At 45.3% G+C, this 15,831-nt stretch overlaps 1 non-coding gene across 1 annotated transcript; it reads left to right on the top strand.

The window, feature by feature from the left end:
* The first annotated feature begins 3,818 nt into the window (after window positions 1-3,818).
* Window positions 3,819-3,890, top strand: Trnat-ugu (transfer RNA threonine (anticodon UGU)). Its single transcript has one exon. It is a non-coding gene; the product is annotated as a tRNA-Thr (tRNA).
* Window positions 3,891-15,831: the final 11,941 nt, after the last annotated feature.

Below are 15,831 nucleotides of genomic sequence, written 5' to 3'. Positions count from 1 at the left end.
CCTGGGTAATCTTTATCACATTCTGCCGAGCACCTAGAGGCCGTACATGCTGCGGAAGTGTTAAAGAGCAGAAAGAAACACGTTGTCCAAGCGTGTCTCAATGACCAGGAGCAAACTTATTCACTCCCAGAGAGGGTGGGGGAGAAACTCTTTATTAAAAACAAAGAGGGTTTAAATGGCGTAGAATTCGCAATCAGTTTCTATTTATAGTAGGCTCCCATTTTCCTTCGGGTCCTTATTTGAGGGATTTATCTGTTTTGTACATATTTTTCTTTCTATTTTTCTTTTCCTTCTGTCGTTGTTGTTATTGTTATTGTCGTTGTTTTTCTGTTTTTGTACAATTTTTACAGTCCCTCAGTGGCGCAAGGGATGCCATATTTCTACGCGGCTTATTATGTGTATGCACTGTAGAACACTGTTCAACGTTGGTGCCGAAACGGGGGCCCGCAGCTCTTTCACGCTGTCCGTGAAATGGCTTTTTTTGCCGGCGTCCGGCATTGTCTATTGCGTACATGATGCCAATAAAGTTCATCGTTCATAACTCTGGTAAAATTGCTGTGTGTATGTGTACTATGTTCGCGCAGTGTGCAAAAAGCAGGGGAGAACTTGTTTGACGGTTCAAGCTTTAGGTATAAATACGGGCCCCCAAGCGCGGAAGTTTATTCGTTTTGGAGCTGCGAATCAATGCTGTCACTCTGCTAGAGTTTGGTACTGTAACCTCTCCCGGAACGGCATTGTTCTTGTCTTGTTTCGGCCCATCCCTCGCCATGCAGTCAACCAGTTTGCCTTCGGATTCTTGTAGTCGTTAACAAGGCAGCAACATTTGCTGGCCGCTCACCAACACGCTACCACACGCATGACGGAGGCGACGGAGCCCGATGCTGGAACACCTTCCCGTATGCAACAACGCACGTCTAAAACCTTTGTACCTCTCGTCGAGTTAATTCCGCAACTTCTACAAGGTAATGATGAGGATCCGGCATCAGGTCATCGTTTCTACTTTTGAGATACTCGCAGGCGGAGGGGGACACATGCCAGCATGCGGCCGAGCTGCATTTCGGGACTGTCGTCTGTTAATGGCGAGCTGGCAATGCAGGTTCTTGATACCTTCTGGAGGATATTCCTCGGAAAGGGATACTTTAAAATGAAGGTGTATTTCACACACGGATGTACAGGGAAGCGCGCGTTGTGTTGGATTTAGCTCGAACCTCTTCTTCTTCGCAGCTGAGCCCCAGCACGTGTCAGCAATGCTTGCGGCTATGTACTACCTTCCCGTTCTTTGGGTGCTGACACACTGCAACAATATTCTCTACCTGTTCTTTCCGCTTCATCTGGCTGCCGATGAGGCTCGATCTGTATGAAATAATGCTTTACGAAACCACAATGAAAGGTGCCAGCTGTCGTCGACAGCAAGTTTGATATATTGGCACATTCTATTCTGATTTCAGTCCATTCAATAGGCTCACAGAAACCATTTAACGGCACGTATGACGCTTTTCGCTTTGTTTAAGTCATTGGATCCCGGGCCACGCAAAATACGGCACCCCCAAGCGTTGTGCTCCGTGTTGATGACCGTGACACACACAGCATCGTCGTGCGGGTGAAACAACCGTAAGGGACGCATCCTGGGGAATTTCGCATTGATGATGGTCTAGTGGGTGCTCACTCGTCACCCGTACGAGGACACCATCATCAGAGAACCGCATCCTATACGTAGGCTACGACCTGTTGCGCGTTTGAACGGCATGTAGCATTAGTCTTCTGGTAGTGGCGTATCGCCTTACACAGGCCCAAGGGTACTTTTAACAGGATAAAGGTCGCGAATAAAACAGTGCTTAGGCGCCGTAAATGGTTCAGAATCGCGTAAGCCATGGCTATTATCCTCCGTCTCCTGAAGCAGGATGACAATTGTTCTTTACGCACCCTATAAAGACTTGTCGTTTGCCACCCCGACAAGCCGTGAAATTTTCATTACATGAACGTACCCATCACCATTGCCATTGTCGATGACTAATGGGATGGTTTTGGTGGGCGGTGAGACTGAAGAAAAGTTCAAGCTAGATTCATAATAGACACACATGGAAGGCGCTTATTAGGCGACCGATTCAGTAATCGCTAGCCATGCGTGGGATGATGAGAAGTTTCTACAGAATATTCAGGATAGATGACAAACCCAAAGTTATAGTGGTACATCTGGGTTTTCCAAAGAAAACAACGAGAATAGGCTTACCTTCTGTCGTGTTACAATCGCAGAAATTATCGGGAAGACAGGACGACGACAAGATATAAGATCCTGGATAATTTTTCACACATACAGCTGCGCAGGCAGGCTCTGTGCAGGCTAAATGGTTGAAGAAAGGGTAGAGAAAAGAATATTATATGTTCTTCTAGCTAAGTACGGAAGGCATAAGGCCAAGCGGTTTATTTCTTAGGGAACTGCTTTTGTGTCAGTTGGGAAATTTTAACCGAATGGCTCTCCAGAGAGATCAGTGAAAATCTAAGGCAACAAACGAAACAAAATTTCGACACTTCTCTTTTGTCTCTGACCAAAACGCTGGAGCGATGGCTGCACAGGAAGCTTCAGAAGTATTCTTGATAAAATATTCCGCAAATCAATTAAAATTTTCAAAATGGTCATCAGTATTTTTTTCAGAATTTTATAATACATACACATATATATATATATATATATATATATATATATATATATATATATAGAAAGATAGGGCAGCATTCTACAACGCCAAAGGAGGCATAGGGGTGTGGTTAGGCTTTTTTCTTTTTCACTACGGTTAATGAAGTAAACATGTAAACATTTTTTTAATATACAGAAGAAAGAAAGAAAGTAAAACACGCGCCCAGAGTGGGGACCGAACCCACGCCTTCCGATTACATGTCGAATGCCTTACCAATTCGGCTATCTGGGCGACTGTGTTCTCGTTCACTTTCTAGGCTATTTATATTTACTAGAAGTGTATCTGACGCTTGAGGGTGGTAGCCAGTGCCACTCTGACTACACGGGGAGAAGGGGACCTTCTTTTCAACCCCCGGGGCGTAACTCGAGCGTCTACAGAGTGTCATGAGCGGGTAACTTGCGGGAAGCCCTCTTATGCTACCTAGGCATCAAGGCTACCAGAACCGAGACCCTCGCTAGGCTTTCGCAGAATAATATAGTAAGGAAATGAGGGGTTCGTTGAGGAAATACAGAAAGATAGGGCAGCAGTCTACAACGCCAAAGGAGGTATATGAGTGTGGTTAGGCTCTTCTTTTTCACTACGGTTAATGAAGTAAACATTTTTTTAATATACGGAAAAAAGAAAGAAAGAAAAACACGGGCCCAGAGTGGGGACCGAACCCACGCCTTTCGATTACATGTCGTATATATATTATATATTCTGTATATATATTATATATTATATATATTATATATTGTGTATATTAAAAAAAAATGTTCACTTTATTAACAGCAGTGAAAATGAAAAGAGCCTAACCACACCCCTATGCCTCCTTTGGAGTTGTAGACTGCTGCCCTATCTTTCTGTATTTTCTCAACGAGCCCCTCATTTCCTTACTATATTATTCTGCGAAAGCCTAGCGAGGGTCTCGGTTCTGGCAGCCTTGATGCCTAGGTAGCATAAGAGGGCTTCCCGCCAGTTACCCGCTCATGACAGGCTGTAGACGCTCGAGTCACGCCCCGGGGGTTGAAAAGAAGGTCCCCTTCTCCCCATGTAGTCAGAGTGGCGCTGGCTACCACCCTCAAGCGTCAGATACACTTCTAGTAAATATAAATAGCCTAGAAAGTGAAGGAGAACATAGTCGCCCAGATAGCCGAATTGGTAAGGCATTCGACATGTAATCGAAAGGCGTGGGTTCGGTCCCCACTCTGGGCGCGTGTTTTTCTTTCTTTCTTCTGTATATTAAAAAAAATGTTTACTTCATTAACCGTAGTGAAAAAGAAAAGAGCCTAACCACACCCCCATGCCTCCTTTGGCGTTGTAGACAGCTGCCCTATCTTTCTGTATTTCCTCAACGAGCCCCTCATTTCATATATATGTATATATATATATATATATATATATATATATATATATATATATATATATGTGAGAAGAAAAACTTCGAACAAGGTAACAGCACGATTGTTCCAACGTTTCAGCAAAGAGACTTGCTTTCGTCAGGACAGTCTCTCGCCTGGATGGCGCGCTTTATATAGGTTAGGTCCAAAGGTAAGGTGAGAGGAGAGAAGCAAAGAAGGAAGTGAAATTGAGAAAACGGATTGGTTTGGGAGTATGTCGAGGGAGATATTGAGGGGGAAAGAAGGTTGTATAGTTTGAGCCGCGAAGTAGGTCACAGGGAAGACCGCCAGTCGTTGAAAATCTGGGACTTTTTGGAGAGAAAGGAGGAGATGATGTTTGTTGACCCGCCGCGGGGCATACCGAAAGGTTTTCAGACCAGGCGGAGAGAGCGGGGTCCTTATCAGAAACTATCTACAAGCCTCAGGTCAAAAGAGAAGGTAGAGAGGGGGAAAATAACTAGATCAAAGAAAAAAGCAGAAAAAGAAACGGCAGGGAAACCACACAAACCCACACACACAAAAAAAAAGCAATGACCCGGCAAGTAAAATGGCACGTGCTACCCACGGCAACATTCCTGGAACAGGCCTGTCCTGAAACTCAAACACGAAAGGATAAAATAGGGTGACGTACGGGGCACGAGACAAAGCGGAGTAAAAAAAGAGAAATAAAATGAATAAAATGGAATTCCACAAGCAAAGGTCGGAGGGATGCGGACGAGTATTAAGCTGGAAGCTAAGCAATGAAAAGAAAATAAATTAGGTGACCAGGTAAAGAACAGAGGGAACTGTCATAGCCTTTGGATAAGGTATTTGCAAGACAATGCGTAATTCTGCATTCCCCGTGAATATCGCAGGAATTCCAAGTTGCCCCTAGACGCATTAATTCCAGTAGGTTCCATGGAGTTAAATTTGAGAATTAAATGGGATTCTCGGTATTTCCTGTCGCTCGGAGATTGAAAGTTTGACTGAAGTATATACAACTCAAGGTCATCAAAACGGTGGCCTGGTTGGTTAAAATGCTGCGCTACAGCTATGGAGGATTTGCTACGAGTATCTGCCCGGAAACCGTTAAGAAGTAGGCTAATATGTTGACTCGTTTCGCCTATATTCTGTTTGTGGCACATTGAGCATTCCAACACATACACAATGTCGGATGAAGTGCACGTGAAACTTGAGTTAATCTTGTGGACATAATTACTAGCTGTGCTTTTTACACTGCAGTCTGTCTGCAGGTGCCTGGAAGTCTTGCATCTGGGGCTGGAGCAGCTGGCTATGACTGGTTGCTTTGAAGGCCATATTTTTGCTTGCACTAAAATATATTTAGATTCCTGTTTCTTCGGAACACACCTGCGGAACACACCCCCCACTTCCTCCGCGTAATAGAAGAGATAAATAAGGTCGGCCCCCTACCCAGTGGAACCCTCCTTGTTAGTCTTGACGTTGCCGTATTGTACACAAACATCCCTTTCGTCGAAAGAATCGAAGCTATTTCAAAAGCTCTATCGGAGCACCCACACCAACATGCGACAGAAAAGTACATAACTTTGTTTAAACTAGTTTTAACTCTCAATTATTTTTAATTTGACTCTTCTTACTTTTTGCAAGTTTTTGGGACCAGCATGGGTACTCCATTCGCGCCAACATATGCCAATATTTTCATGGGGCTACTTGAAGCCAACCTGTTAAGCTCTTTTCCGCATAAAACTCAGGTTTGCCTCCGCTACATAGCCGACATCTTCATGATTTGGGAAAACGGTCGCGCGACTCTAGAAACGTTTATATCTCATCTCAATTCTTCGCATCCGACTATTAAATTCTCCTTCCAGTATTCTGAAAAAAAAGTAAATTTCCTAGATGCTACCGTCATTCTAGACATCGCTAAACTTAAAACAACGCTTTTTAGAAAACCTACAGATAGGCAGCAGTACCTAGATTATAAAAGTCATCACCCGAGACACTGCAAGCAAGGCATCTTTGTAAGACAAGCCACCTGGCTTAGAAGAGTATGCAGTGATGACAGTGACTACGTACAACACCTAGACGAACTCAAGTCCACCCTTATGAACAGAAACCACCCAAAATCTCGCTCGATCAGGCGTACCAACGTGCGTCTAATCACAAAATGGATGACGTGCTCAACAAACAGCGACAGCGCCACGCCGCCTGCCCTAATAACAAAATTTTCAAACGCCCTCCCAAACGTAAACAATATACTGCGGAAGTACTACCCCATTTTAGCCAGTAACGACCGACTTAAAAAGACTTTCCCGGAAGCCCCAAGGGTTACCTACCAGAGAAACAGGAATCTAAAAGGTAATTTAGTGCATCTTAAAACAAGGTCTTCAAAGCAACCAGTCAGCCAGCTGCTCCCGCCCCAGATGCAAGACTTGCAGGCACCTGCAGACAGACTGCATTGTAAAAAGCACAGCTTGTAATTAGGTCTACAAGATTAACTAAAGTTTCACGTGCACTTCATCCGACATTGTGTATATGTTGGAATGCTCAATGTGCCACAAACAGTATATAGGCGAAACGAGTCAAACTATGAGTACGTCTTAACGGTCACCGGGCAGATACTCGTAGCAAATCCTCCATAGCTGTAGCGCAGCATTTCAACCAACCAGGCCACAATTGTGATGACCGTAAGTTGTGTATACTTCAGTGAAACTTTAAGTCTCCGAGGGCCAGGAAATACCGAGAATCCTATTTAATTCACAAATTCAAGTCCATGGAACCTACTTAAATTAATGCGTCTAGGGGCAAATTAAAATCCCTGCGACATTCACAGGGAATACAGAATTAGGCACTGTGTTGCAAATACCGTATACAAAGACTATGACCCTTCCCTCTGTTCTTTACCTGGTCACCTAATTTTGTTATTTTCATTCCTTAGCTTCCAGCTTAATACTCGACCGCATCCCTACAACCTTTGCCTTTCGAATTCCATTTTATTTATTTTATTTCTCTTTTTTTACTCCCCTTAGTCTCGTGCCCCGTACGTAACTCTAACTTTATCCTTTCGTTTTTGAGTTTCAGGACAGGCCTGTTCCAGGAATGTCGCCGTGATTGACCCGTGCCATTTTACTTGCCGGGTCATTGCTTTTTCTTTTGTGTGTGGGTTTGTGTGGTTTCCCTGCCATTTTTTTCTTTTTTCTTTGATCTAGTTATTTCCACCCCTCTCTAACTTGTCTTTTTACCTGAGGCTTGTAGATAGTGTCTGATAAGGACCCCGCTCTCTCCACCTGGTCTGCTTCTGGCGGTTCTGAGAACCTTTCGGTATGCCCCGCGGCGGGTCAACAAACACCCTCTCCTCCTTTCTCTCCAAAAAGTCCCGGATTTTCAACTCCCGGAGGACTTCCCTGTGGCCTACTTTGCGGCTCAAACTATACAACCTTCTTTCCCCCTCAATATCTCCCTCGACATACTCCCAAACCAATCCGTTTTCTCAATTACCATGTTCAAAGTGCTACTGCTCCCTTTATATATATATATATATATATATATATATATATATATATATATATATATATATATATATATATATATATATATATATATATATATATATATATATATATATATATATATATATTTTTATTTTTTATATAGCAAAAAAAGAAAGACATAAGTCGAAAAAGGAAAATGTTTAACTTTTCGGCCGAGGGACGAAGGCGGGTCCTTCGGCCGAAACGTTCAACCTTTTCCTTTTTCGACGCGTGTCTTTCTTTTTTTTGCTACGACCTGCCGGTGTCCAAGAAATATTTTCCTGCGATATATATATATATAAAATTATCTATATCTAAAGTAAAAATCTTTGAAAGCGAGCCCTGCAGAAAAAAAGAAAACTAATAAGGTCGCCACCTCGATTTTTGCCAGCGTTCACCAAAGAAACTTGACTTCGTCAGAGCAAACACTGATGAAGTCAAGTCTCTTTGCTGAAACGCTGACAACAATGAAGGTCGCTACCTTTTCCCAAGTTTTCTTTTTCGCACACACACACACACACACACACACACACACACACACACACACACACACACACACACACACACACACAAACACACGCACATACACGAACACACAAACCACATGCAAACGCACACACACACAGTGTGTGCGTGCGCGCGTTCGGGTGTGTGTGTGTTTGCGGGCGTGTGTGCGTTTGTGAGCGCGCGCGTGTGTGCGTGCGTGCGTGCGCTCGTGTCCGTGTGTGTGCGGGTGTGTGCGTGCGCGTGTGCGTCTGCGTGCGTGTGTGTGTGCGCGCGTGCGTGCGTGCGTGCGTGTGAGGAATACCGTCGGGGATTTGGTTTGGCAATAAATGAGGAGGCTGGATGCACATATCTTAGAAACAGTCTTGGAAACAGTCACCGAATACGTATATCATGGGTAGTTCCCAGCTGCTGCTCAGGGTGTCAAACCGAAACCGGAACCGAACCAAAAGTCGCAACCGAAACCGAATTGTTTCCCAGAATCACAACCCAATCGACCCCGAATTTTTTCCGCCATTTTGGAACCGAACCAGAACCGAAATGAATCGAAGGAACCGTTCCAAATCGGTTGCGGGGCTTCGAAACTCAAAATTCTCGTTTTTGATTATGGTGCCCCATTTTGCGTCCGAATATATTTTTACCACTTGACCGACAGCACCACCAAATTTTTTGCATAGTCTAGTTCGACAACCCATAACGCTGTCTTCTTATTGTAAAGATGTCCGTGTATACTACCAGGTTGCATTAAATACAACCAGAGTCTTTGAATGCTGTTCTGGTCACGAAAGTCCGGCCGAAGTTCCATACGGGAAGAAACGCGGCCGCTAGGGTCGCCGCTGTCAGCGTAATATTATGCATTATTTGAGCGAATGTTATTTACTTACGCTTGTGACACTGGCGACGCCACAGAGTTAGAAACTCGCAAATATGTGCCGAGCACCGAGCCCTGCAGCGACGCTGATCACGCGAGTTATATACAATCCGACCGGCTGCACCACCGGTGTTAGCCGCGGCTGCAGTACGAAAAATAAAGCTATACATTCCCCTTGTTTACGTTTTATTGAAGTTAACTTTATTGCTCCGCGCTTATCAAATAGAGCTCCGGCAATATTTTAAACGGCGAGCGATGAAGCTTTCGTTACGTGAATACTGGCTGATGTCTAGCATTTTAACCAAGCTTGACTTTGAGTTCGCGGCTACTGCGTGTTAAGTTTTGTGCAACGTCAACAGGATAATGTTTTATAGGCACCGGACGATCAAAAGTGTGTCTCACGGAACTTTGTGCAGCCGCTCAAGTTCATTCGGGAAGCTCCAATTTGCGAATGTGTTGCGCTCCCAGACATTTCGCACCCTCTAGGGCAACTCTCACTACCATTTCGATGTTTTATGCTTCATATTTATCAGTGCGTGTTTCTGTGAACGACTATACTCGCAAGGCGTAGTGGAAAGACAGCACCGGGAAACTTTATCTATTGAAACGAAGCCGTGTTTCAACGCCTCTAATCTACCGAAACAGCCATACGTGTTATGTGCCTGTTGTTGCTGCTTCACCGACGATTTATTCAGCGGACTGCTTAACATGGTTGGAAATCCCCGATGTTGTCAAGCTAAGGAGACACTGAGCCCACGAAAAGCGTATTTGAATACATATTGTACCGTAGTCAAGAACAATGGAGTGTTCTTTAAACAACACGGTTTACTGGAGAGGACTCGTTTTTCGTATTAACTTATGAAAGCATAAACGACAAACAGCGCAGCTATGTTACGTTGTGAAGGGCAACATAAGGATTCGAAAGAAATAGGGTTTATCGGAGCGAAGTTGATTGATTGAGCAATTTATTGATCGAGGGGTTTAACGGACCGAATATACTCAGGAGATGAGGAACCCCTTATTGGAGGGCTCCAGATTAATTTAAACCTCCTGGGGATCTCTAACGTGTGCCGAAATCTCGGACACACGGGTGTTTTCGTTTTTCGCTTCCATCAGATAACTGGCCGCCACGGCCAGCAGCCTAACCCGCGTCCAAGGGCTCTATTAGACCGAACTTGTGCTCCGCAATGAGCTACAAAAGCACAAACGTCGAAAAAACAGTCAGCAAAGTGACTCGCACAGGCAAGCGTTGGCGAATTGAATGCCGGAAAGGTTGCTCTGCATTCTCTAGTGTAGGAATGCTGTTCTTTCCAGAAACCTTCGTACAGACTGAGAATATTCTCAATGAGAAGTCTGAGTTCGTGACCACAGGGTTACACAATTTCCTTCCCAAACAGGACTGCCAGGCGTCGTTTACGACAGAAGTAACAAATTCCCGATCAGCACAAAACACAGGATAAGTCAGCGGGGTGTGTTCATGCACTAGTAACAAAACAACCAGTGTCTGGGTGTCAAAATGTTTTTCACAGACACGAACATGATAGTAAAACAAATGCCGCCGGCCTCCTTCCGCTGCAACGCACGTTTCCACTGGTCGGGCTTATCGTCGTCATTTGCTCAACGTGTAATGATCATGGCGTTTTACGCGCCGACGCAACCGAGGCGATGAGGCGCGCCGGAGTGGACAGCTGCGAATTAGTTTTCACAATATGGGGATCTTTGGCCTTTCCCAGAAATCTCGAACACAGGGCGGTTTCGCTTTTCGCCCCGTCAGAAAAGCGACTGCGCAGCCGGGAAACGAACACGCGTTCTTGGGCTAACCGTCACGTGGTAAACAAAACAAGTTTCGAGACCTTTTCGCTTGTTGCCAGAGCGACATCCCGGAACCCAGCAAGTCGTGGGCATATACACCCAGTGTCACCGCACAATGTGGCCAAAGGTATAACATCAACTAATTACTTACAACTGCGAAAGCAACCTTGTCGCTGCTGCGGAATTCCGTTGGAGCCTAGCTTCCTCGACACAGCGCGTAGGTCTCGTCTGTCGCCCACTGTGCTCCTAGCCCCGCGCGGCGTCGGCTTCGGCGACATAGCACACCCCTCTTATAGCGTGACGGCGGAGTTTCGCAACCTGAATAGCATTAAAGGACTCTGATACTACCCATCTCCATCAGTTTTATCTTCCATTTAGAATAAGTGAAGTTGGAACGCATATTCCGAGGCAACATATCATGATTTATTCGTCACGGTTCCTATGTGCCTGGTGCTTGAAATCGTGTACAGTATTAGATGTGTTGTTAGTTCGAAATCATCCCGTTCCGTTGTGAAGGCCTTCAGGGACACAATAAACAATCAATACATATCCTTCACTCATTCTAGTTTGAATAGGCACTTATATACAAGAGCAGCTACACACAAACACTCGCAGTCATCGTTGTAACCGGCACTTCTCGTACAGTGCCATGGTAACCATTGTTTACTGCTCTGAGAGAGCATGAGAATTAAAAAAAATGAGGCATGAGGCCTTAACTCCCCTTTTAAAGTAGATGCGAGAGCATTTTCATACCACCTTGAATCTACTCAACCTTAATATTAAGGGGCGGATGAATTAAGTCAATTAGTGCGTATTTGCGGTTAGAGGGGATGGATTAGTGAAATCAGTGGGTGACCTGAAGCAGGTTAGCGGGTTCACTTTGTGTATAATTTAGATTTGAGGGATTAACTTGCCGGTCAAGGTGGATTAGAGGGTTGCACAAACCACGCCCTTATGAAAATAAATTTTCCCTTTCTGTTTACTTTGTGTCTCCTGCATGTTGAGCTTCTTTTGACTTTTCCTTTGTGTTGCCTCTAGGACATAAGCAGGCTGTGTACTTTTTATAGACTGCCGGACAAACAGCCATAATGTTTTATATTTATATGTACTAAGGTAAAAATGAAGTTTAATTCCTATACGAAAATTTTGTTTCGGACGAGAAGTACAAAACTTTAAAGCTGACTTGCTTTCTTCTCTTTCTGAATTCCGCAATGCTGTCGCCAAAGTGTGTACTCAAGGCAAAATGAAGTCTAAAGACTTTGGCCCATTTCCCCTGTGTTGTCTCAAGGACTCTAGTTGGAAGATAGAACTGAAATATGCTGTCTTAATACTTTTTTTGTGTGCCGTAATTCTATTGCTCATGTATGTCCTGAAGGTAAAAGACTGACTAATGTCCTTTGTGTTTCCTCTAGGACATTGGGTGGAAGATACAACTATTTGTTGCCTTACATTATTTTTCTGAAGTGCCGTAAAATAAACAATCCTGCTGTGCTTCCTCAAGTAAACATGAAGTCGAGCATGTAAGCCTTAATTATACTCGAAAGGTTAAGTTTTTTGTCGTGGCTAGAGATGGTAAGAAACAATGCCGATAGTTTGTGGAAATTCTGCAGCACTGTACATGTTATTTTGTCCTAGTAAGGTCTCATAAATTTGTAGAAATATTATTACGAACTGGTACGTTTGTATGAAACAGTGGTATAAGGAGGATACATATCGAACAAGGCTATTCGAAGTGCCTCCTGCCTCCCCTTACGAAAAAAAATGCCAGGGAGAAGATAAAGACAAGAAAAAGAAAACACAAAAAGAAGAATAGAAAACAAAGCAATGAAAACAAAAACCACCTAAAAATTGGCTTCCGATTGTCCTAGTCTGTGTTTTCCTTCAGGGTCGTTGTAAAATCGCTTATCCTTGCAATAAATGCTGAAGCCGTGTACTGTTTATTGTGGTAGAACGTGCGGTAGAAAGATATTGCGACAGAAAAAAAAACAAGGGACACAGCTAGAGGAGAGCAACAAGAGCAACATATAACCTAAGGCAAAAAAAAACACTTCAATTGAAACACACAGTTAAAAAAAATAGGTGATTGGGCTAGTTTCGAACCTCCACTCGTTGAATCAGTAAGCGAGTACCTAACCTCTAAGCCAAGAAAGCGGAATATGAGGCTTTTGTAAACGTAGGACTAAATATTTCAGCTTGCCCAGCCCTGCTAAGCCTCCATTTCAGTGAACTGTTTGCCTGCGTGAATAGCTTGATGCACGGTGCTTTTCTGCGTGCGTGCGTGCGTGAATGTGCGTGTGCGTGTTCGTGTGTGTGTGTCTGTGTGTTTGTGCGTGTGCGTGTGCGCGGAATCATTTTTATCTGCCCGTTCTGTTTATGAAAACTAAAGAAGCAAATGCTTGGACGCTGAACAAAACACAAAACAGTAAATCATGATGTAGACGAGGATGATAATAACTTTGTTTATTATTCCATTTTTATTCGCTTTTGAGTAGCAATAACTTACGACAACAAAACACATTGCTCGCATCAAGAAAATATACTGCCATTTTATATATTGTCACGTTGCCCAAGACGACGCAGTTGTCTTCAAGAAAAACAAGTTTATTGAAGCAAAATTTGTGCTCCCCTAACAACTCAAAGAATACAAGGCGGCGTTTCAGCAATCAACAAAGTGACGTGCGTAAACTGGTGTCGGCGATTCGAATGCCATGACATCTGCTCTGCAGGCTTTTATCTCTTGGCGCGAGTTTTTCTGGAACCGTCGATTTACATCAAGAACATTGTAGATCATAGAAGATCATTCTGGCCTAGTGACGTTAGGGTGAAATAGTCTGCTTATCCGAATGTGATAGCCCGTGCGGCATAAAAATAAAGAATGGAAGACGCGCTTCGCTTGGGACGCAGATAACACACCCGGGCATGGCCGGACAGCTAAAACAATCAATAAACTTATACATCGTTCGCGGCACTACCCCCTCTAAGAGTGCATCGACACAATGCTAAAATAAAATACTGTCCAAACAACAGCAAAAAAAGGTCCGTCATCTTGCACAGTAAGGTTTCAAGCGAACCACGTGGACGACTTCGGGCCGCGTGCGTCGTCGTGGTGTTCCGGAATCACCATCTGGGAGGTAAGTTGGCCGACACGTCGTAGAATCTGGTAGGCTCCGAAATAACGTCACAGAAGCTTCTCACTTAGCCCGTGTCGTCGGATGGGAGCCCAAACCCAAACACGATCCTCTGGGTGGTACTCGACGTTTCGGCGTCCGAGGTTGTAGCGCCCAGCATCCACCAGCTGCTAGTCCGTTGTACGAACTCGAGCGAGCTGGTGGGACTCCTCCGCATGCTGAAGGTAGCCTTAGACGTCGGGGTTGAGGTCGTCGTGTTCTACATGAGGAAGCATGGCGTCAAGCATCGTAGCCGGCAGTCTTGCGTAGACAAGCTCGAACGGCGTCACCTGCGTAGTTTCCTGGATAGCCGTGTTGTACGCAAACGTGACATACGGGAGCACTTCATCCCAAGCCTTATCAAGGTCGACGTACGTTGACAGCATATCCGCGATCGTCTTGTTCAGACGTTCTGTTAGACCGCTCGTTTTTGGGTGGTACGCCGTCGTTCTTCGGTGATCCGTGTTGCTGTAGCGTAAGATTCCTTGCATAAGCTCCGCTGCCGTTTCGCCGTACCGCGGCCCGTGATAAGAACTTCAGGTGTTCTATGTCGCAGCACAACTTGGTTTATGAAGTACTTGGCGACTTCTTGTGCAGTCCCCCTCCGAAGAGAGGCGGTCTCTGCGGAGTGCGTCAAGTAGTCTGTCACTACAACAATCCACTTGTTCTGGGATCGTGACGTAGGGAACGGGCCTAGAAGGTCCATTCCAATCTTTTGAAAGGGCCTCGACGGGACGGCGATCGGTTGTAGATGTCCGGCGGGTCTTGTCGGCGGCGTTTTTTGTCGCTGGCAGTCAGGGGCAACTCCGAACGTAGTGGGTGACGTCGGATGTAAGGCGGGGCCAGAAGTAATTCTCCTTGATCTTTGCTATAGGGCGAGCTGTGCCGAGATGTCCGGAAGACGGGTCGTCGTGGCACGCTTCCGAAATTTCGTCACGGGGGTCTGCGGGGACGACCAATAGATAATTTGTTTTCGTTCCGTTGCTGAAATTCTTCACGAGGACGGAGGTTTGAGGCTGAATGCTGGTAAGTTTCGCTTGAACGCCCTACGCACGGCGACATTGCGTCCTTCGTGGTAGTCTATCATGACGCGCAAGTCGGGGTCGGCACGCTGCTGGGCGGATAGGTCGCTCTCAGTCACGACTCCGAAGAATGCGCTGTCTTCATCGGAGTCTTGTGGTGGTGGGTCGACGGGGGCGCGGGACAGGAAGTCGGCGTCTGAGTGTTTCCTGTCGGATTTGTAGACGATTGTAACAGCGAACTCTTGCAGGGGCAAGCTCCACCACCCAACACGGCCAGAGGGGTCCTCCAAATTGGCGAGCCAACAAAGCGCATTGTGGTCTGTCACAACCTTGAGTGGTCTACCATACACGTACGGGCGAAATTTTGAAATGGCCCATATAATTGCGAGGCACTCTTTTTCAGACGCTGAGTAATTGTTTCGTCCACTTCAATTTGCCAGTAGCCGGTCTTCAGATCCATCGATGAGAAGTACTTCGCATGGCAGAGGTGGTTGAGGGCGTCGTCGATTCGTGGCAGAGGGTACAAATCCTTTTTGGTGATTTTGTTCAGTCGCCGGTAGTCAACGCAGAACCTTAAAGTGCCGTCTTTTTTCTTCACGACTACGACCGGAGCAGCCCACGGGCTTTTCGATGGCTGTATAGTGTCGTCGGTGAGCATGTTGTTGACTTGGGTCCGGATGGCTTCGCGCTCGTGTGAAGAGACGCCGTACGGTGACTGTCGGGTAGATCCGGCTTTATCTTCTGTTATTATCCTGTGCTTCACCAGAGGTGTCTGACGTAATTTTGAGTTGGACAAAAAACACTCGCTGTAGCGACTCAGCAAATTTAATAATTTCTTCCGTTCTTCTTGCGGTAACGCCTGATTCACGTCGAAGGGATTCGGAAGCTTGAAGGT

Source organism: Haemaphysalis longicornis, unplaced genomic scaffold, assembly GCF_048455015.1.
Source record: "Haemaphysalis longicornis isolate Haplotype H1 unplaced genomic scaffold, Haemaphysalis longicornis Haplotype H1 scaffold_8, whole genome shotgun sequence".
Classification (NCBI taxonomy): Eukaryota; Metazoa; Arthropoda; class Arachnida; order Ixodida; family Ixodidae; genus Haemaphysalis; species Haemaphysalis longicornis.
The sequence above is the reverse complement of the archived record's forward strand: the minus strand, read 5'-3'. Positions and strand labels throughout refer to the sequence as shown.